Consider the following 21,491-nt stretch of genomic DNA (forward strand, 5'->3'; position numbering starts at 1 on the left):
TCTGCTATGCTATCGGACAGCTTTGCAGAAGAGTTAGATGTTTTTTGTTTTTTTTTTATTACAGTCCTGGGTCAGGCTGTATGTATACTACCAGGCATCCAAAATAGTTGTGACACCATTTTCAAGTGTTGTACTTGTGGTAATGTGAAGAAGCACATTTCGTGTGTTTTAACGTGTCATGATTTGTTGCCGGATCTGGAAGTTTGAATCCACGTTTGAAAAAAAGCCCATCAAATCTGAAAACATGTCATTCACATATTGTGATGTACAATTCACATGTGGAAATCGCATTATATACGCATTATATCGTATACGTATACGAAACAAATGTCCGATCCACATGTCGCACTATTTTTTTTTTTTCCGTATCTAACAGTTCACATGAGACATTTTCATGAGGGGACATCAACGTTTTTATCCCTCCGTATCTCAGCGGACGCGGACATGTGGCTCCTCGCATTTACTGTACGATCAACGTAATAAGACGCGAAGGCAGCCGCAAAGAGAGAAGAAGAAAAAAAACAAACGCTCTCTTTTATGTCGTCCGCTGATTTCACTACATAAATCCTCCGGCCGCCCTCTCTCATAAGAACCCCTTCACATCACAGACTCTCTCTCCTCTGCACCTAAAAGCCTCTCAGATTTCAAAGCTGATATGAATCCCACATTGCCGCACGCGTTGCATCTTCACCGCCACATCTCGGGATCCGTCCCACATCTGTCCCCTCCCTCCTTTTTCTACGCCACGCCGTCCTTGGAGAGTCTGATGGGTCCTTTAAAAACCCAATTTATCTTTATTATGCGTTCCCTGTGAACAGCCTCCAGCCTTTATTCACCAAGCCAGCGAAGAGACTGGAACTGATCTCTTCTGCTGGACGTGATCGTCTCCAAAACGTGGTCACAATTAGGAGAAAGTACAGTGTACAGCGAGCATATGTGTGTGTGTGCGTGCGTGTGTGCGTGTGTGTGTGTGGGTGGGTGTTGCTGATGTGGCTGGTAGTCTACAGGATGCAGTGTGGCAGGCTGGGGGATCGGGGGGGAAGAGGAGAAGAGGGGAGCCGGGCTGACGGTGGCGTTCATTACACGCACCGGTGCACACACATAACCCCGGCTCTCACACACACACACACACACACACACACACACACAGCCATGCATCACACACACACAAACACACACACACCTACCACACACAGGCTCTCCCGCAGGCAGAGAGGACAAACTGCCAGTGATTCACCTTCCTACCTGTCACACACCTCACACAGATGAACACGGTTACCTGCTCTTCCACCTCTCTTCCTTTCACCGGCTGCACATCTGTTCCTTCAGTAACATCAGTTCTGAGAAGAAAAAAAACACAATTCAAACAATTACTCACGTTCCCACCAAAAAACGCTTTCGCAGTGCAATTACTTAGAGTTTGTAGCAGCTTGTAAAAAAAAAAAAGGCCTTAAAACAACACAAACTTCTCTGTAACTCTGTAACAAAGAGGGGTCTGGTGGTTTTGACTCACACTTGTAAAAGTCTCCGAACGCAAACAAAACTCGAGCTGTAAAAGATTCAAGTGCATAAACACGTCCAGAGGAGGCTCTGATATGGAGGATGAATCTCATTAAAGGAGAAACACGTCAGATTCATGTTTTCACAGGGGAGACGTCCGGAGTAAACAGACGTATCACACAAAAACATGTTTGGTTTAGCTCTGAAACATGATGTCCGACACGTCAAACAATCTAAAGTTACATTTCACAATTGATGTACGGCCTGTAATGTCATGTCTTTGCTGTATGAAATCTTTATCCATACGTGAAAACGCAACATTATTTGATTTCCACGTGTTAAAATTGTTGTTCAGTGGTGACAAATCGCATTTAACGTGAAAACAAATCACATGTGAACATGAATTATGTGCAAAATTCTGATTGTCACATCTTGAAAATGTCATTCGTTTGTGAAAAAAGCAAATTCAAAGTCCAAGTGAATTGTTTATTTTGATTATTATAAAAGCAGCAGAAGTTAAAATCCAAATTCCCAAAAAACAACAATAACAGGAAAATACAAGTGAATTTTTTTTATATATATATTTTTGTCTGTTAACGATCTATGAAATGCTTTATGATCCATTTATTGAGCTATTATCAATGTTTATAATTGGTGAATAAATTCTGTGTCGATCATCTTTAAACATTATTTGGATGAACGTCATAAAGTTCAAACTGGTGTTTATAAACCTTTACAGTTGCAACATGAATCATTTCCTTGTTTGTTAAAAGTTAGATTAAAGTTTGAAAATATACTATAAATTTATAATCATTATAAAGTGTTGCCAAAAAATGTAAAGGAAGATTTGGGTTATTAATAAAAATGGAGATAAATAAATTCAGGCTTTATTTAATCTAATATACCAACAGGTTTTATACGTGATTGTAATATTAATACATAGAACATTTGATATTGAAAATACTGCTTGAGACACACAAAACTGTAGTTTATTGTGAATTCATTGATTTATTCCAAGTGTTTGTAGTGAACTGAAGTGAATCAGAATCACTTTTATCACCAAGTACGAGTGAACAAGGACACAAAAGAGAGTTAAATCAATTATACAACAAATGAATTACAAAATCAGTCAATCGATCAACCAACAAAGAAGGAGGAAAATATAAAAAGGATAAATGCTAACAAAGTAAAATGAGTCCCACAGCGGGCCAAAAGGAAAATAGTTATGTAAAAAAGTCCCAATTAAATGAATTAAATGTTAATATAAAGAGTTGTTACTGATTGGTGCTGTATCTTCTTCAGGGACTCTCGTGTGATAAGATTAAAAGCACTATTAAAGAGAGTGAAGCCTGATCCAGTCAGTAGCTGCTGATTAATTAATAAATAAATAAATAAATAAATAAGTAGAATACATTAAATCTGCTGGACGGTGGCTGTAACAACACTGGTTTCACGTCAGTGTGCAAGTGTCTTTGTTTATGACGGTTATCCTCAGTTCTAGCTGCTGTGATTCTTTTCCTCTCCATTTTTCTGCATTTTACGTCGGATCAATGATGCAGCAGCACTTTGTTTACTGTGGTGATGAAGGAGTCGTCTCGCAGCAGCAGACACGACGTGGAGACACAGAAATATGGGCTCCTTCTGCGGGAATCTACAAAAAAAACAAAAAACCTCTGACTCTGATGGAAAATCCATCGCGCGAAGGCCCCGCAGCACGCCGCCATCTTTAAAGTATTGACCGCGGGAAGGTGCGAGGAATTTTGCCGGTTTTCCATCACCGCTCGTCTCCGTCCCATTACAACAGATTCAGGTCAGGGAACTTGACGAATGATTGGCTGTGTCTCGGTGACCCCGCCGGCCCAATCAGCACGGGGGACGTGTGGATGAAATTGCAGGGCAGATAATGTTGCTGGCAGACGCGTCATTAATTACTGCCCTTCTATCAATATCTAATTATACCGGCTGTCTGGCTGAGCGAGAAGGAAGATGAACCTCGTACTGGAAGTCTTTATATTGGCAATATAGCCACCAAGCCGTGATGGCGTTCCCCCCCCCCTCCCGCCGCCTTAAAGCAGACGTTTTTTCCAGCCGGGTCGTCGCTGCCCGCAGCTCAAGCCGGATTTCATTTTAGCTGTTTAATCAGAGGCTATTTTACTCCTGGGATGCAAAGTGAACGCAATTAATTTCCATTAACCACCTGGAAGGAAAGATAAAACCTCAGCGGTGTGAGTCCGAGAACAACCGCCTCAAAATAAAGCCTCTCATTTACACCTCGGATGTGTTTTGTCTATATTAAGCTCGTTAATGTCGGGGCTTGTTTTTTAGTTTTGTTTTTTTAAATTGGATATTTCTCTCAACACAACAGATTTGTTGTCGCACACACAGTTTAGCAGGCCAGTTTACACCTGGATGTTATTTCTCCATTTATTTCTTTTTTCCGTCCGCGAGAAGACGCTGACCGCAATTTATAATACACAAGGTCCTCTTGTGACAAGCAGAACTCAATAAACTCCGCCAGATAAAGAAGAAAACGAGTCGGGGAGAGAAAATGTAGAAACTTGAGCGGAATAAGAACCAGAAGTCCTGGGCAGGTTGAGGAACACGAGCCAACCAAACCCTGTACAATTTTCTGAGCATTTAAGAATTCTACATTTTGTTTGTTTACTTGATGAACCGTTTAAATCATATTGTCTGTCATTATATTTTCCTACATTTTAGTCTTGTTCTGTGTATATATAATAGTGGAAATTAAATTTAGGGTTCTGCTTTGTCTAAAAAAAATATATAAAACTGACTCAGCAGAAGTAAAACAAACACATTTATTCCTAAAGATATTTTTGGGAGAGTTGAATCCACTTTAATTGAATTATTTATTAACATAAGAGGCAAAAATAAAGTAAATCTTACATGCTTTTTAACATACTGCAGATCATTTTGCAGAAAACACTTCAAAAAACAAATTACATTGTTTCTTTCTTATTTTTGAAGCAACACTTTCCCAGTTTTTCTGTTATTTTTCCAAGAGTTCTGGCACATATTGATCTAAAAATGCTTTTCTCCCATCGATCCATCACTTGTTGATCTATTGTTCCAAAAATGTTCAACTCAAAGGACTGTAATCAAAAAAAGATAAATCATCTTTCACCTAAAGAAAACCAGAACAAACCGTCTCCTCTCCGCGTTTTCGTTTCTCAACCCTCCATCGCTTGGAAAAAGAAAACGAAGGCCGCTCTCTCAAACGGCGCCACGAAGTCTAAATCATTCATACTGACGTCAAACTTAAAGTACTTATTTTTATCAAACGGGTTATTTATAAGGTCGATAATGCCCCAGGAATAAAACTTTTGTGCATTTCATCAATAAAACAGCTAAGAAAGATGGCAGCGCTATCTGCAAATTTTGGACCTGGAACAAAAGCGCCATTAAGGTTTTAATCAGCGTGCGGTGGGAAGAGCACAGTGCATTAGCCGAGGCATGTAGTGGGGAGCGGGCTGGTTATTTTGGCAGTTAGATCATTGTTGCATTAATGTGTTTCCCTCAAGAGGACGATGCAGCTGTCCTTGAGTAAAGCACTTTAATGCTATTGCCTCAGTAAACACTCGGCTGCTGAGCGGTCCAACGGGGGGAAAGAACTGCGGATGGATTGACCTGCTGTTCTGTTCTGTGCGGCGGAGGTGAACGTCAGGCTGCAGGATGGAAACAAACGTGAATACACCTGAATGAAATGAATACAAATCTCACAGAAGATAAAATGAGATGATCCCCGTGTTGTGGTGCTGCTCTTGAACTAATGCGAGTGTTAAACCGCTTCAAGCTAATTGACATAGTGGTGCAATCAGTGGGAGTAATATGATACCATCAGCTAACAGTGTACAGCGGGATATTATATCATGTGATTACAGACAGATAGATACATTCCTTTGTACTCTGTCAGTCCCAGAGGGAAATTGCACCGACAAAGATAATGAATAAAAACTACAAGATAGTCTAATAATGATTTTGTATTCAGTGGAAAAGAGAACAAGCTATTAATTGGCTCCAAGTCCAGTCTGCTGTGATGGAAACATCATTTGTGCAACAAGTTCAAAGGTGTAATATGCGAGAATTCTGCATTAAAATGTCCTAAAACAACTCGACATTTGTTTGATATTTGGTTGAGCTGTTCCCAACAATGTTTAAACCCAGACAAACACACAGATGTGCTGAAGGTAACGCTGCATTCCACTCTATAACCTGAGGGAGTGAAGGAGGAGGCCGGCGAATGAGACTAAACGTAACGTAAATTCACTTTGACTGAGTCACCTCAGATATATTTTCATCAGTAATGGTGGCTGGTTAATGGCGTGTTTACCACCAGCGAGGTGAGTTTGACCGCTGGTGTGTTTGTGTTTATTCCAACTCAATCACCAGATTCAGTGTTAGCAGAGTAAGTTTCTGCAGAACCGCAGATAAGTTATGTTGCAACTTTTACATTTGTTCAGGTCTTTCTTATTCCAGCTCTTTGCTTACGCTCTGGTGAGGTTCAGGCACAGAAAACACCTGGTTAGGGTGAGAAAATCATCATGTTTTGGCTTAAAATACCTGTTTTGGTCACCACAAACATGGATCACGTGGCCTGAGATCATTTTAAACATATCCAGCAGTATTGTACAAATGTCATAGCCCACAATCAACAGAACTTGATGGGACTCCGGCTGTTAATTCCTCCAGAACAAGGCTGCAGAATGGCGACCGCAGAACGAGTAACACTACTAGATGTTTTTAAGGACACCTGGAGACATTTCCAGCCTTTTTAGTGGTGTGACAGCCAGGTGTCATTCAAGGAGAGCTGCAGACATTTCCAGTGACCTGAACCAGCTATTTTTCATGGAAAGTCGGTCCATCTCCATCCTTCACTGGGCAACCAAACCAAGAGAGACATAGAAAACAACACACAGAAACATCCAGTTTGAACTTCTCTGTGGCTAAATCCTGCTAGCTGACATGCTACAGGTATAAAACAAACGCCTGTCACGCTACTTTTGCTTGACACCTGACATCGGTCCAGCTGATGTGATGTCACGTTTCCATCAGACAAAGTGGAGTGAAATAGCAGAGCAGGCCTCGACTGTCTGAAACATGAATATGGCTTCCGTTGCCTACAGTCAGACTAATGGCTTCTGTTCTCATACTCAGAATTTTTGCACCGAAATTCACCCAACATAGCGGCACGAATCCATCACAAAAGAAGCGGGGACAGACACTTCCCCTCTGACAGCAGCCTCAACAAACCAGCAAGTGATGCAGCCAAAAGTCGTGTTTCGAGACGAGATTGTGGCCGCAATTTTCTCCGACTTTCGAGGCTATCACCGATGTCATTGTCTCTTCCCGAGTACAAAAAAAGTTTCTTTCTCAGAAGTCCACGTCCCGGTCCGGGCGCAGGTGGATTAGACGGGTTGAGTGGTGACAGAAAAATGTGGAAAAAAGTAAAAAGACGATGCGTGTTTCCGTAACCAGGGTTCTCCCCAGACGGTGGAACAGCGGCGCTGCGCCGCTATACCGCTAGGTCAGCGTCGCTATACTCCGCACGTGACAGTGACGACCATCCGTCCATCCCCCGGTTGACGGCAATGAGCGTCCGTCCGTCCCCCGGCTGACGGAGTTGATGACCGTCTGTCCGTCCGTCCATGTTCCACCCCCCGGACTGACGTTGACGAACGTTCGCACCCCCCCCCCCGGACTGACGGTGCGCCGCTACACTCAAAATTTCTGGGGAGAACCCTGGTAACGTTCCTGCCAAAAGGGCCGCGGTGATTTCTGGCTGTGCTGAGAGACGGACGAGCTGGTCGTCCGGCAGCACCTGATCCGTCACCTCCCCGCTGTCTCACCCTCCTGCATCGCTTAAAAGAGCATAAAAAAACCTCCGGCAACCGCAGGTCAATTATCGTCAGCGAGCCCCCGGGCGCAGATTATTTCACAGACGACTTCTGGGAATGATAATCAATGCTTCCGGCTGTCAGCGGGAGCTACCTCGAATTATTAAAAAGACCAGGCAGAATAACTCCTGGGGGGGGGTTTTGTCGAGGAAAAAAGAAAATGTTTTGTCGTTTATTGCATCTTTCAAACGCTTCTTGTTCCGCTGCCACATCAAATCATTCTCCCTCCTGTGTACACCTGTCGTCACATCTTCCACGGGAGGCTCGTGGAAGAATGCGGTGTCAATATTCTCGTGAGCGGGAGACGTCTGCTATTATTTCCTGACACAGACAAGTTCATGCGGTGTTCTCGTAAGGACACATTTGCACAGAGCTGAGCAAAACCGTGTTAAGGTAAGATGCACTATAATAAGACCCACTTAATTGACTCCCGCGGGGGGGGAAACTGGGTCATGGTGGCAGCGAAGAACAAGAGCTGAGAGAAAATGAATGAAAATGCAATTGACGATATAAATATTTATAAGCCTCTGATGCATATAAAAGTTTGCCGTTTAAGCGGGGAAGCCTCACGGTGATGGAATCTGTCAGGCTGCAGTTTAAACATTTACATAAAATGAAAAAGGCAGAGGGAAAAATTAACTCCGACTGTTTTCATACAGAGTTCCTCCGTAAGAGCCGAGCGGTTCTTGCTTACACGAGCCGGTTTTTACTGTACGCGAAGCTCTCCTCACCGTAGATCTCCGCCGCTGGACTGTCACGGACGAGAGAGGATTAGAGAGAATTCATCGTACGCAGAACTGACTTAGACCTCGGCTGATGTTCTTGTAATTTCACGGGTGTTTTAGATCTTTTTTTTTTTTTTTTTTCTGCGTAAATGTTCCCGCGAGCTGGAGGAGAGGCAGAGCGGCGAGGTGAAATCCAGTGCCAACACGATTTTATTTCACGCTCTCTGTGATATCTGCACGTGGCAGCTATGGTGTAGTTAAGATTAGGGAAATATTGTTGTTATGGCAGTAAGCTAAGTTTGGTTCATGCTGCACTGTATTTGCACTCTAACTGTATTTTTAGTGTGCTCGTATTGCATTTCTTTTGGTCGCGGCAGTGCAACAACCAGCCAACTTTAACAGTTTGTCTTTCTTTTTTCCTGAGCTTGAAGTTTGCTGGGTGACATTTTGGTGCCTCGAACGCTGCAGGAAAAAAATGATTGCAACGTTTTCCGCAGATCATCGACGCGTTCACATGTGTACGTGTCAGAAGCTGCGCACCATATTGACAACTCGACAATACATCACGTTCACGTTATGTGTTTATAATCTGGCTGTCATGTCTGCGGATGGAGGGGGATTCAACTCGTAAGTTTTGGCATCACTGGACATTTTATCCAGTGTTGAGCGTCCAACAAGACGACATCACCAACACAACTGTTGGCTTTGGAGCCTTTAGAATTACCATAATTATGTTTAATTAGTTTTATGACAAACTGCAACTTTCTCAAGATGAAAAAAACATTTTTTTAAATTTATTTATTTATTCGGACATGTTAAAGACAAAATAAGCCAATAAAATAGGTTATTAATAATAATAATAATAATAATAATAATAATAATAATAATAATAATAATAAAAAAAGCAAAAAAGCTTTGAAAACATCAGGCATACAGCAAATCACTAAATCCCACCAGAAAAAAAGCTAACAAATATTTCATGTCCAAAAATAAAATATATATTACCCAGAAGTATTCAAGAGTTGTTTCAACTGAAAGAAAATCGTTACAACCTGAGGGTAACCAATATATTTCATAAACAACTAGTCTGAACAAACACAAAAACTTTCTAAATTCAACATCGTGTGTGTGATTCATGACATAATTTAACGGGGTTGAAAAATAACGTCTCTCAATCCAAAATACTAAATGTTTTTCACAAATAAGTTCGAGAAAATGGCAAGTTTGGTTGTTAAAAAAAAAGCTGACAGTTGTTCGGCTACCTTTTTTTCGGAGGGATTTGCCATTTCACTGCCTCCCCGTGTGCAAATGTTCCACCAAAACAAGTTCCCCCGGCACTACTTTTTCCAGGGCACCATCTGCTGCAGCCACCCAAGACCCGATTGTGATTGGCTGGAGAAAAGATGGAGCATTTCCCCCTTTCATGCAAAATTATCCAGGTTGTAGTGGAGAAAGATCCAGCTGTCATCAACTTGGTTAAACTAAAATGACTGTTTTCAGGCTGCGGGCTGTTGAAGGGCAACGTATTTTGTTGTCTTGTCTGCAGAACTTGTGAAGACGCTCATCTGATAAATCGATTAAAGTGATTCAGCGCTACCAAGAACATATCCGCCTCTCTGTTCTGCACTCGTCCACACTGCTTAAGCTGCTCTTTCCTTCAGAGCCGTCCAGATGAAGAGAGAGTCTGGAGACTTGGAGCTGACCTCACAGCCGAGAACATCGGATAAACAAAATAAAGTCAAGGATTTAAATGTGCTGCTGGTGATGCTGAGCGGCGAGGAGGGGCGGGGATCTGCGACGTGCAACAGCGTGTTTTAATCTGACTTAAATCCCCCACATCCACATTATAACCAGTAACTAATGCTGCCGATGTTTTTTTTTTTTTCTCTCCAATTATCAGAATGTGAAGGAGGGAAAGTGAGCGCTGTAGCTGCCGGCGTCTGTGCGCAGGATTAAGGGTTCATTGTATTTCCTCTCGCTGTACTGAAGGAAATGTGAGGAGCAAGAAGCAGAGGAGCGGCGTGTTCTCGGCGGCTGGATTATCTCAGCCGGCCGAGTTGTAAAAAGCACTCTGATGTGGTGTTCCTCGTGTTCCTGCAGACACTTGACCTTAGGGGGAAGAGACGCACTCGACGCCTCCAGGAATCCACTTCTTTGTCAGCCGCTCCGCCGATCTGAAAGCAATTAAACCAGTTTCACATATGCATCATATCTCTGTCACTGCATGCTGAGTGTAGCCTGATGGATTCCAGCTTCACAGTGTGAAGTTCATGAGAAGAACAGTGTAATTAGTGTTTGTCAGACGTAAAACACAAGGAAGGTTTTCAGTTTCCCGGCACAGCGCTGAACGACCCAGTGGACTGTATTTACAGTGTTACTCAATGAAGACACATTTTACCAAAGGAAATGTTTTTACTGGGAAGTTTAAAAGTAAATCTACACGGAATGTCATTTAAAATGTGCCTCAGTGTCTTAACTTTGTGTGAAATGATTAAAAAAGATTTTACTCTTGACAGTCAAACTCAAATAAGTTCACATTTGTCCTGAAGAGACAGCAAATCGTTCGGTCAGGCCGACTTCCCAGTTCAATCCTTTTGGTGGCTCCAGAGGACGCTGCACGTGATCTGATAAACTGCCTAAGGTGATGCCACAGTTGCATTGTGGGTAATGTAGGCACGAGGTTTTGAAACGTAAGAGGAACGCGTGGAATAAAGGCGATATCTCTGGTATTACTTTTTACTGTGTTATAGGAGTTCAATAAACCAGTGGACTCATTTTTGAAAATAGTGCCTACATTACCCACAATGCAACTTAGCCACTGAGTGACATCGCTAGAGGCAGTTTATCACATGACATGCAGCTTCTTCTGGAGCCACAAAAGGCTTTAAACTATTTATTTCACATACGCATTAGTACTCCAAGACCTGTGGAAAAAAAGGTGGAGTTGCCCTTTAACCAAAGTATTTGAGTTTCCTTAAAAAGTAGAAAAACAAACATGATTCGGGTCGGATTACATTTCTTTCTGAATGTATTTGATTATGCAAATGAGTATTTAGGAAACAGAGTTGTACAGAGAAAGTGTTTTCCGTGCACAAGCAATTTTAACCTCCATTACTGGGCGTGCTCCTCTCAGCTTTCTCCTCCAAATAGGTTGTTTAGTTAAAGCGGTAAATAATACTGGATTCATGTGTTGCTGTTGAACCAGGTGGAGCAAGAAAATCTGGAGAAAGATATCTGATTCTGAGTCCAAGGCCCCAACTCAAGGTGTCTGTATCTGCCTACCTGAGAATGAGATTTTTAACAATCAACTTTTTTTTTTATTTTTCATCCCAGCAAAATAATAAGAAAATGCAGGCGGATCCCTCACACACTTCTGGTGGGTCGTGTAATGATTGAGAGGCATTCTTTCTGTATAAGTCCACACATATTTTTTTTTCCCGGGTAATATAACTGTGACACCTTGTGATCCCTGTGATTGAGTTGTGGGTTATTGCTCGCTATGGCAACGTCGGGCGCACGAAGACGCAGCAGCCGGTAGCTCCGCCAAATTTCACTCCATTTTTGTTTTTTAACCATCCAATTTTTCCCGCCTTGTTGCAGAAACACGTACTGCTTGTGGGTAAAATACTGTCATCATCACTGGAGACGGAAAAAGGGTGTTTTGGATTGAGAGCAGCGGACTTTGAGAAGATCTATTACGGCCGTTTGGACCGCCCCAGGAAGAGAGTCGGAATAAGAGCCCTGCTAATCCAGGATGGTTCAGAGCTGCTCCTGGCTAATGTCCGGTCGCAGGGAAAGGAAACGGACAAAATGGGACTCAGGTTGTCGTTCCCACCGAGACCTGTCTCCACCACAACAGCTCGGATCAAGCTGGCGGACCATATTTCTGAGCCGACAGAGTGCGGGACCACAGCAGGACAAGGACAGCTGGACTCTGTGTTTGTAACATCGATGCTTTGAAGTCGCACACAGTCACAGCTGGACAGAAACTCCCAGACATCCAGCTTTTGATATGAAGATGTCGAGCACTTCATGTTGTTGCCGCTGTTTATTTTCACCCCAGGGGCGGTTCTGGGGGGGGGGGCAACAGGGGCCAGTGCCCCCGTAACTCTGAGTCTGGACCCCCCTGTGGCCCCCCTGACAGGGAGTCTGCATTAATAATACAATGACAGATTTCTTGCAATGATTTTGCTCTGAAGGGAAAGGCAGAAATAAAGTGTCTCAGCAGTTTACTACCCAATCAAAATTGTTGAAATTGTAAACACTGCTTTGTCTGAATGAGGGATTTATCTTTTTTTCCGGGTTGTATGTGCCCCCCAACAAAAAAGCCAGCCCCAACCTGGCCCCCCTATTAAAACTGGTCTAGAACCGCCACTGACTCACCCTGACGTAAATTCAAAAGATGCACTGCTTGTTTTATGTATATTATATTTTTAACTGTATGTATGTTCTGTAATCTGTGTCATATGAACGACCTTGTATCCTTGTATGCTGGTTTGCAACCCGCAGACTGGGAATCATCGTCAGGAGCCGCTGGTTGAAATCAATATGGCTACATTTAGCATTTGTTAACGACCTGCGTCTCATTTAGCCACGTTGCCATGAGCCAGATCTCAGCAGCATCAGGATATTACAGATGAATTACAAGCGAGTCTTGTGCAAAGATCAACATCTGTGTCGTTCCAGGTGGTCACTCTGTCATATCATTTGATCACAGACACACAAATTTCACCTTTTCCCCCATCATGCATCACGTTCTCCTTCTCTGCGAGGAACAGATATCGTCGAGCGGCTGGTCGGCGCTTAAAACATATTCACATGCTGCTCTTACTGTCAGTGTGTTGTTGCAGAATCAGTCGTCCTTCACAGTGACACAAAACAGGAAATAAAATGACAAAGTGTCGTGTCCGACGCTCTGAGGCTCCACACGCCTGTCGGATCTTTTCTCCATCGGTTTCGTTCTATTCAGCATAATTTCCTCTCGAAGTGAAACCGAGAAAATGTGCTTCAAACGACACTCAGCGGGGCCGTTTAATAAGTACAGTAACTGCGTGTTATCACAGTGACACGGTCACTTATTTACTGTCACATCCTCACACTCATTACTTTCCTCTCTGCATCGCTTCACCGTATACAGCCGGCGCGGCAGCTTTTTAAGGCGATTATTTATTTTCTGTTACTGGAGAAATGTTCGGTCGAGTCAGCCGACACCCTCTGAATGTCAAAGCTGCTCCGCGGGTCTGATGTACGGCAGCGCCGCGCCGACCACGCCGGCAACCTGGACTCAACACGCCCCAAGGACAAACCAGCAAGACACATAAAGCCTGCAGCATTAATTATTCAGAGTGGAGACGGTTGTCTGTGGCAGATAAATGTGTTTTACGATTCTACTCTTGCTCTTCACTGCAATTTCAGCTGCAGGGTTGGAAAAAAAGGAAAAAAAAAACGGAGCGCGGTCGTCCATTAATATGCACTTTATACCCACAAATGGACAAAAAAAACAAAAAAACAAATGCACTTCACTAAAAACTGAATGGCAACAAATACAAAGAGCAGTGAGAGAGGGAGCGAGAGAGAGGGATTGGAAAAGCCGTGTTAGCGTTCATCTGTGAATGGTACACGGCCGCCAGACAACCTTGTAAACATCCTGGTGAGTTTCATAGTTACAGTGGAATTAGAAAGGATTAGAAAGATCACCAGTTGAAGGAGTTCGATGCTTGTTTTGGTGCAGTAAAAAGACGCACGGTGAACCGAGAGGCAGCGAAGGACAAAACTCGCGCTGCTTTAATACCGTTTAGATTTCTAATGGATTTAATGTGCTGCCAGTTTTTGGTCTTATTGTTGTTTTACCTCAGATTCATTTCCTGTCTGAATAAAAAATAAGACTCGGCCGGTTACACCCCGCCTTTCCGAAACCCCGCTGTTCCGAACATAGACTTCAATTCATCGTAATGGCGAGGGTTTCCCTTTTTTTCAAAGACCCTATTGGGGAAACCCCTCCATTCCGAAACCCCCCCCCACTCCGAACTAACCCTAACCTTAACCCACTTCAGAATTGTGCGAGTGCGGCTGGAAGTGGGGATTTCAGCACCACGGATAGCGGTGTTTAATTTCGGAACAGCGGCGTTTCGGAGTGAGGGGGTTTCGCAATGGTGGGGTTTCGCAATGGAGGTGTGTCGGAAAGGAAGGCTGTCCCCGACTCGGCCACCCGTTCAATTAAAACCAAAGCTTACTGTAGCTGCTGTCAGGCTGGTTAGCTCAGTTAGCCGTGCAGTTAGCAGTCCAGTCTTGGAGCTCAGAGCGTCGGGGGAAGTGTTGACGCTGTTTACACCTGTAGCACAAAAGGCTTTGACGGGCCATGGCGACGGCCCAGCAGGGAATACTGGCGGGGAGCGGCACCAGCCCGGAGTTAGCTTCACCAAACATCTCTGCAGCACATCACATGGCTCAACTTTCACCAAGGGGGAACACATGTGGGTTGGTTGGCTGTTGGTTTGTCAGCAGGATCACACAAGAACTACTGAACTGAATTCTACCAAACTTGGAGGGAAAGTGCGCCCGGGCCTGGATAAAGACATGGATCCAGGATTTTTTTTTTTCTCCTCACTCTCTTCAACGTTGCAAGATTGGTCTTCTCAGGGAATAATCCACGAATCTTGATGAATAACATCTGGTGAATACAGGTGGCTGGTGTCCCTGAGCGAGAACAATCTGATGTGGATTCCCGAGATCTGGTGAGCTTTCGCTTCCTTCTCATGCAGCGCAATCAGTCATCGGATTAAATGACCAGTGCTGTTGATTACGCAGTCATTATCTGAGGTCATAGATATCATCGACATGGTTTGTTTTCAGTCTTGACAGGACAGAAAGTGTGATTCCATTTTTCCAGTAAGGAGAAGAAGTGGTCGGGGCTAGAAAATCAGAAAAGATGGGGCGTCCAGAGGCTGACGGCAGCAGCCCAGGGTTCAGATCTGATCTGTGGCCCAACATAGTTAAAAACAAAGAAAAATCAGTCATTATATCCCAGTGACTAAACCCAGATATGCTCCATCATGTCAGTTTACGAGTCGGGCCCGTTTGCTGTCTAATTAGTTAGTTTAATGAAGGTCGAAATCAGTTTGGATGAATCGCTGCAGAGCGCGTTAGCTCGGCCCCGGAGCTACGGGAAGCTAGCCTCTCGAAAAGTGGGACGAATGTGACTCCAAAGTTCATTCTTCGGTCACCAAAAAAAGGTCAGTGCTCAAAAAGTATAACAGTTTGGCGACACACAGGGTTTGCCCCTCTCGCAGCAGCGACGTGTAAATTTATGCAGCTGTGCTTCTGAATATGCATGCGACCGAAGTGAATGTTTATGTGTGTGTGTGTGTGTTCTGCATCTGCGAGCGGCTTCAGTTCTTGCGTGGGCAGGAAGATCGCGGCATCGCCACGCGCCCTGTGACAAAACGCTCCACCTAAACGCCTCTACCACTTATCTCCCTCGGGGGGGGGGGATTACAAAGCGTCGCAAACAAACGGCGAGCGGCGTAACTGACAACAGTCACATTACTGCGGCGCGGCTGGCGATAAGGCGCCTCGTGTCGCCGCGGGCTACTCTGTGTGGCCTTGTTTTTTTTTCTTCTGCAGCTATCTGAGAGTGGAACACGCGGGGAGAAAATGGGAGTTTTGTAGGAGAACGTGTGAAATCTCTCCGTGATCGGACTGTTGCCGAGCAGAAACCTTGGGCGAGCGCTGCCGTTCCAGGGTAATCGCCGGACCTCCTCGTCTTTTACGCCTGAGCAGCAAAACAAACAGGTTTCTCCGCCAGCTGCTCCTTCTCGACACGTAATGCGATTCGCTCACGTTCGGCCCTCTTAATTCCAGCACCACCTCATCACTTTCTCCCAACACAGGAGCCCTCACCTCCCCCTCCTCCTCCTCCCCCTCCCCCTCCACCTCCCTCACTGCCCAGGAGGATGGAGGACGTCCTTACTAAAGGTTATTGCAGCACGTTTTCTGTGTCACCCGGCAGAAGACAAACCTCCTCTCTCCGATCCTCAGCAGCAGGGAGCGTATTCGCCGCGGATTTCACATGAGGTTAAATCCAACACGCGGGCGCGCGCTCGGGTGATGATTTGCATTTTTGCCAAGCCGAGGGCACTCCGCTCTCTCCGTGGGAGGCTTTCTTTTAAGGCCAGCCGAGGGTTTTCGCCAAATCTTAGACCTCCTCTTTTATTCCCGAGTACTTTCAAGTCGTATAAAATGACTTTATGAGATGGTTTCTACTTCCAAGACAGCCCAATAAAAGCCAACTAAAACGGGTGATGTATGCGGCCTTTGGCTTCTCAAAAGGATCTTCGGCGAAAAAGGGCTGCAAGCAAATCCCTCTGTCTGCCGGGTTACCTTACGTGGCCGCTGCTGTTGCTGCGGAGAGACGCAAATAACAGCCAGCTGCTCCTACAGAGGTGGAGCTGGAGGAGCTCCGGCTGAGAATGTGTGCAATTGTGTGAATGTGAAGCGGGCCGTCGCTGGAAAACAACACGCGTGCTCAGCAAAAGGCCGCGGCTGCAGGGTGAGCTCAGGTTAGTAAAACCTCCCAGCGAAGCCACGAAGGGGAATCCTGTTCTGTGCGGAAGGTTTTTCTACCAATTATATCAGATCATCTGCATCCAATGCCGAGCCCTCTTTGAAAACTAATGTCCAAAAAAAAAAAAAAAGAAAAACGTGGGGAAGCTTGCCTGGGAGCGGTTACCATGGCACCCTAGTTAACTCAATGCAGCCCTTACATGTGATTTGCTTTTCATCTGTCTGGGTTTATTTATTTATTTTTGGCTGTTTGAGCCAATGAACCTGTCAGGAGGAAAAGGGCCAAATGTGCACACAGAGTTCAAAGAAAAACCTAATTTTGTTTGTCGCCGCTTTAAAAACCTCAAGGGGAGGAAGTCAGCGAGTGCACCGCTCTCCTTTAGCGGGCACAAGTGGGGAAAAAACACGGCTGGAGTCGGGCGAGAAAACAGTCTGAGCTGCTCCCCTCAGCACTTCAAATCTCAGAAGGCATTATCGAAATTGTGCACGACGACTGTGAGGAGAAATGTCCCCTTCTTTGATTGAAATGGGATTTTTTTTTCTCCCCCTGTATTACAGATCTGCTGACGGTTTGTTTCCTCATTGTGACAAAAGGGCACAGAGCAGAGCGCAGGGAGACTCGCGAGCCGGCTGAAGAAGGTGACGGAGCAACCAAAAAAAAAAGAGAGTTTCTGGGAAAGAAGTCGTCTCGACAGAAAAAAACGAGCTCATCAGTTCTGGCTGCGGGAGGATGGAAATGAGCCGAAAAGCTGAATATCTCATTAACAAGATGTTAAAATATTGAGGATTTGGGAGTGTCTGGCCTGTGTGTGCCCTCTGTGTTCAGGCTATATATATATGTGTGTGTGTGTGTGTGTGTGTGTGTCTGCGTCTATATGTTTGCATTTTAAATATGCTACTGCTGTCACCTGCAGGGCGAACTCAGCACTGCACCCTCCCCTCGCTCGTGTCCTGATTTGTTTTTGGTTTTTTTTTTTTACTCCGCCGGGAAAAAAAAGTCAACATCATTAAAAATAGATGCGGCTGAAATAGAGCAAACAGCTTCTCCTCTGTCATGAATTATGTTGTGCATGGATTTCTTCCCGCAAATAACATCAAATGGGTTGTTAATGACAACTCAGCATAAGTCGGAAAAAAAACCCTGCCGGCTCCCCAGAACGCAAACTGATTGCAGAGACGAGAAACTGCGGCTTTAGTCGAAAAAAAGCAAACATACATACACAAGTTATATTTTGACTTTCCCTGCTGCTTTTAACTGACTGGATTGGAAGCAGACGGCTGCCTCTGCTGCATGATTGTGATGATGATGATGATGATGAAACACGTCTGAATCCTGCGTCCTGACAGCAGCGCGGCTTCTTGACAGCGAACACATACAGACATTATTGCCGCAACTCCACGAGAACAGAAGTTTGTTTGAAGCTCTGATCCCATCGCCCTCGTTTTGTCGAGTTTTTATCCCCAAACTTTTACATCAGCCAATTCGAGACAACTGTTCCTCCGTCTGAATACAAAGCGGATTGCGAATCACGATTTATCTCCGTCTCCTTCGGACCTTTGCCTCCAATTAAATGATGCTTTGATGATGGATTCGTTATTTTCCCTCTGAAAATGTTGACTGATGCATTTTAGATTGCAGAAATGGAACCTTTCATTTTTTTATTTTTTTTTTATCCGCTGATCTGCTGTTTCATCACACGGATAAGCGGAATAATTAACACGTAACGCCGAGACCTGTTTTTTAAGTCACTTCCTCGTTCATCGCCTCCTTTTCAGCCGCCGATACCAATTATGTTCGAGTTCAAAAGGGGATTACGATCATGTTATTGGACTTCAGAGGCTGACGTCAATCTGTCCTCAAGGGATTAATGTGCAACCAGAAGCTTCCGCAGATAAATAAACAAACGTTTTCCACATTTCCTCCTGCCGAGCATTTTCCTCCGCCGTCCAAAATAACATTTCAGAGATGCTGAAACAGCTTCTGCTCACCTACCAGGTCCAGAACGAGCCACCGTGGGCCTCGGCAGGATTTGAACACAAATCCCCAAATTGGAACAACGTCTCAAAAGTTTTGTAATGACGTAAAAAAACAAAAAAATTGTTTTTTCAGTGCACCTGAATCTTAAAGTTTGGTGTCGGGCCTGAAATCTGTCTTTTGTTATGATCCGAGCTTCCTTAAATCTCAAGATCTGTCAGACTGTCTCCAAAATGTGATTTATATATCAATTTATCGGCCACCAAAACCCAAATGTTTGACTTAATATCCCCCACTTTTATTTATTAGAACCCCAAATCTCATTATTTAGTATCACATCAACGTTCCAACCCAACATCCAAGACCACGTCACACCATGATTGATCTACTACGTCGAGGTGATCGCAAAACTTTAGGATACTCCGAGGAATCGTCACAGCGGGCCTGACTATTGAATCTTCGGCTGCAGAAAAGTACAGAAATCCCTCTTTTCCGATGTTGGAAAGTTGTGGACGGTAGGAGGTTTCCAAAGTTATCTGACCAAGCAAACAAGCTGTTACTGACAGAGTCCCCTCGAAGCATAAACCTTTACTTTATGACCTTAAATTCTGGTGAAACATCCCTAAAATGTAATACACAAAAATCTGTGTAGGTTCTGGTTGATGTACATGTTTTAAGACATACATATATACGTTGGATTTTGTCATTAAACGTCCCAAAATTGTGTTAAAATTACAAAAAGTTGTCACCAAAATCTGTCATTTGTTACAATCCAGTATTCGTCACAGCTTACATAATGTCTTGATCAATGATTGTCTGTGTCAGTTTGTTTATTGCACCACTCCCCACTTTCATTTGTCATTTTTCATTTGAGAAACATTTCCCAAAATTTTGCAGCACATCCCCAAAAAACATACAGCACCTTAAAGTCCAGAGGGTTCATAAACAATCCTAAATTTGAACTTTTGGTTATGATCCAAAAAATTAGCTGTAGCCTCCAAAAACTGACGATAATTTGTTTATTGCACCACTTCATATTAAGACTCTGTATAATGTTTCACAGAGTAGTTATAGTTTCTTCAAATTTAATATTTAAGCATCCCAATTTCTTTTTCTTTATCTATTTAACTAGAAAAACCTTGATACAGCGTCTTTAAATCCCAAGGTTTGGAAAAGCTCCACATACATGTTACATTGTCAAATTTGTAGCGCCCCTCGATCTCTAAGTCCTGATAAAAGTCCCAAAATTAGATGTTAGGATCAGAAGGAAACGCCCCAAAAATGTTTTTGTCACCTCAAAATCGTATAATTTGGCACATTATCCTTTCTGAAGATGTTTTCAGACAGCGAGGCGTCGATGCGTCCTCCATTGTTTGAAATGTAAAGACTACAGTCTGAGTTTATGATCACTTTTTTTTCAACTTGCCTCCACGGCTCACCCTGTAACCATGGCAACCATCGAGAAAAGAAAAAAACAAAAGAAAAGCCATCATTGCTGAATCTGAATTCCCACAAGAATCTAATTTGAAGTTTTACGATGATTTCAACCTGAACAGATGTAAAGTTGCAACGTCCACCAATCAGAACGGACCGGGCTCAGACAGAGGGCGAACAGAGGTGCTGCAGCAACAGACAGCATGAGAAGATTACTGTGTTTTTCTAACGTGACGATAGGAGACCTCTAATAGAGCTCCAGAGAACTTGTAATTTGGGGACTTGGCACTAAATTCTGACATGGACAGAACGGAGGAATTCAAAAATAGATGAGATTATCAGTAAATGTTTGGGCCCCGCTGCTGGCTGAGGGCCCCCGTAGAGGTCAGGGCGGGTTTATAACCGATCAGGATAAGTTTATCCAATGTGCCGTCTGACCGCATTGTTAATCACAAAGTGTTTATTGTTGTTGGCTACACAGCGGCGGAGTGAAAAGCCAGCAATCATGGATAATGATGCAGAGTTTCAGACAGCCTCGCCTGGAAGATTTTTTGTATTTTTTTTTTTTTATTGTTGCACTCAGTTGTTCACACGAAAAACAGTGACAGAAATAGCTGTGCTGAGAATGAAAACGGTCGAAATCCTGGCTCCTCGACAGAGCGGATCAATCATGGGGTGAAGTGGGCGCGAATATTGAACCTCTGGCTGGCAGAAACGTACCGAAAACTCCCCTTTTTTCGGTGTTGGAAAGTTGCGGACGGAGGAGGTTTCTCATAGTTATCTGAGCAGATTACACCGTCACAGTGTGTGTAGCGGTGACACGTCTTCTGTCCAGAGGTCAGAGGTTAAAGACGCAGAGAGTAAACAAACTGTACGATGAACATAAACTACGTCTAAGTGACCCGACGAGTCAGCTGTTAACACTAAATTCCTCTTACACTGTTTCTTATCAGCACAACGATCCCCCCCTCCCCAGAAAGAGTTTCCCCCGTCCTGCCACATTTATCTTCCTTTATACGTCCTCTATGTATACAGCCGCGTGTTTCTCGGGACAGCGCGGCGATGAACAGCACGCGGGGAATGCAAACAAACCATTCATCTCCTCCTGCCGAGCAGAAAAACAACCCACACTGCGAGCATTTCCTAAATACTTTCTCCTGCTTATTTAGACACCGAGGACGATGCAAACGATGAGGCCACGGTGCGTTCGCTTCTTAAAGAGGGACCGCAAACAAAACAGTTTGTTAATATTTCACTGTGGGGAAGAGAGAGAGAGAGAGAGGGCCGACAGAGGGGACGTCTGGAAATCTGGATGTTAAGTGGTTTAAAACCTGTGCGTTTGCGTGGAGTATGAATAAATAACCGGGGATAGCATCGCCG

General features: G+C 44.0%; 1 long non-coding RNA gene across 2 annotated transcripts in view; it reads right to left on the reverse strand.

The window, feature by feature from the left end:
• Positions 1-1,226: 1,226 nt before the first annotated feature.
• The window catches only part of LOC115567835 (uncharacterized), a 40,094-nt gene continuing 19,829 nt past the window's right edge, over positions 1,227-21,491 (reverse strand). Inside the window, exon 3 of one of the 2 annotated variants that reach the window (XR_003981271.1) lies at positions 1,227-1,340. This is a non-coding gene — a long non-coding RNA (uncharacterized LOC115567835). Of the gene's footprint in view, positions 1,341-9,071; positions 10,315-21,491 lie in introns of those variants that run through there. The other variant, XR_003981272.1, reaches the window with a different exon arrangement.

The sequence above is a fragment of the Sparus aurata genome, chromosome 17 (assembly GCF_900880675.1).
Source record: "Sparus aurata chromosome 17, fSpaAur1.1, whole genome shotgun sequence".
In the NCBI taxonomy this organism is placed as follows: Eukaryota; Metazoa; Chordata; class Actinopteri; order Spariformes; family Sparidae; genus Sparus; species Sparus aurata.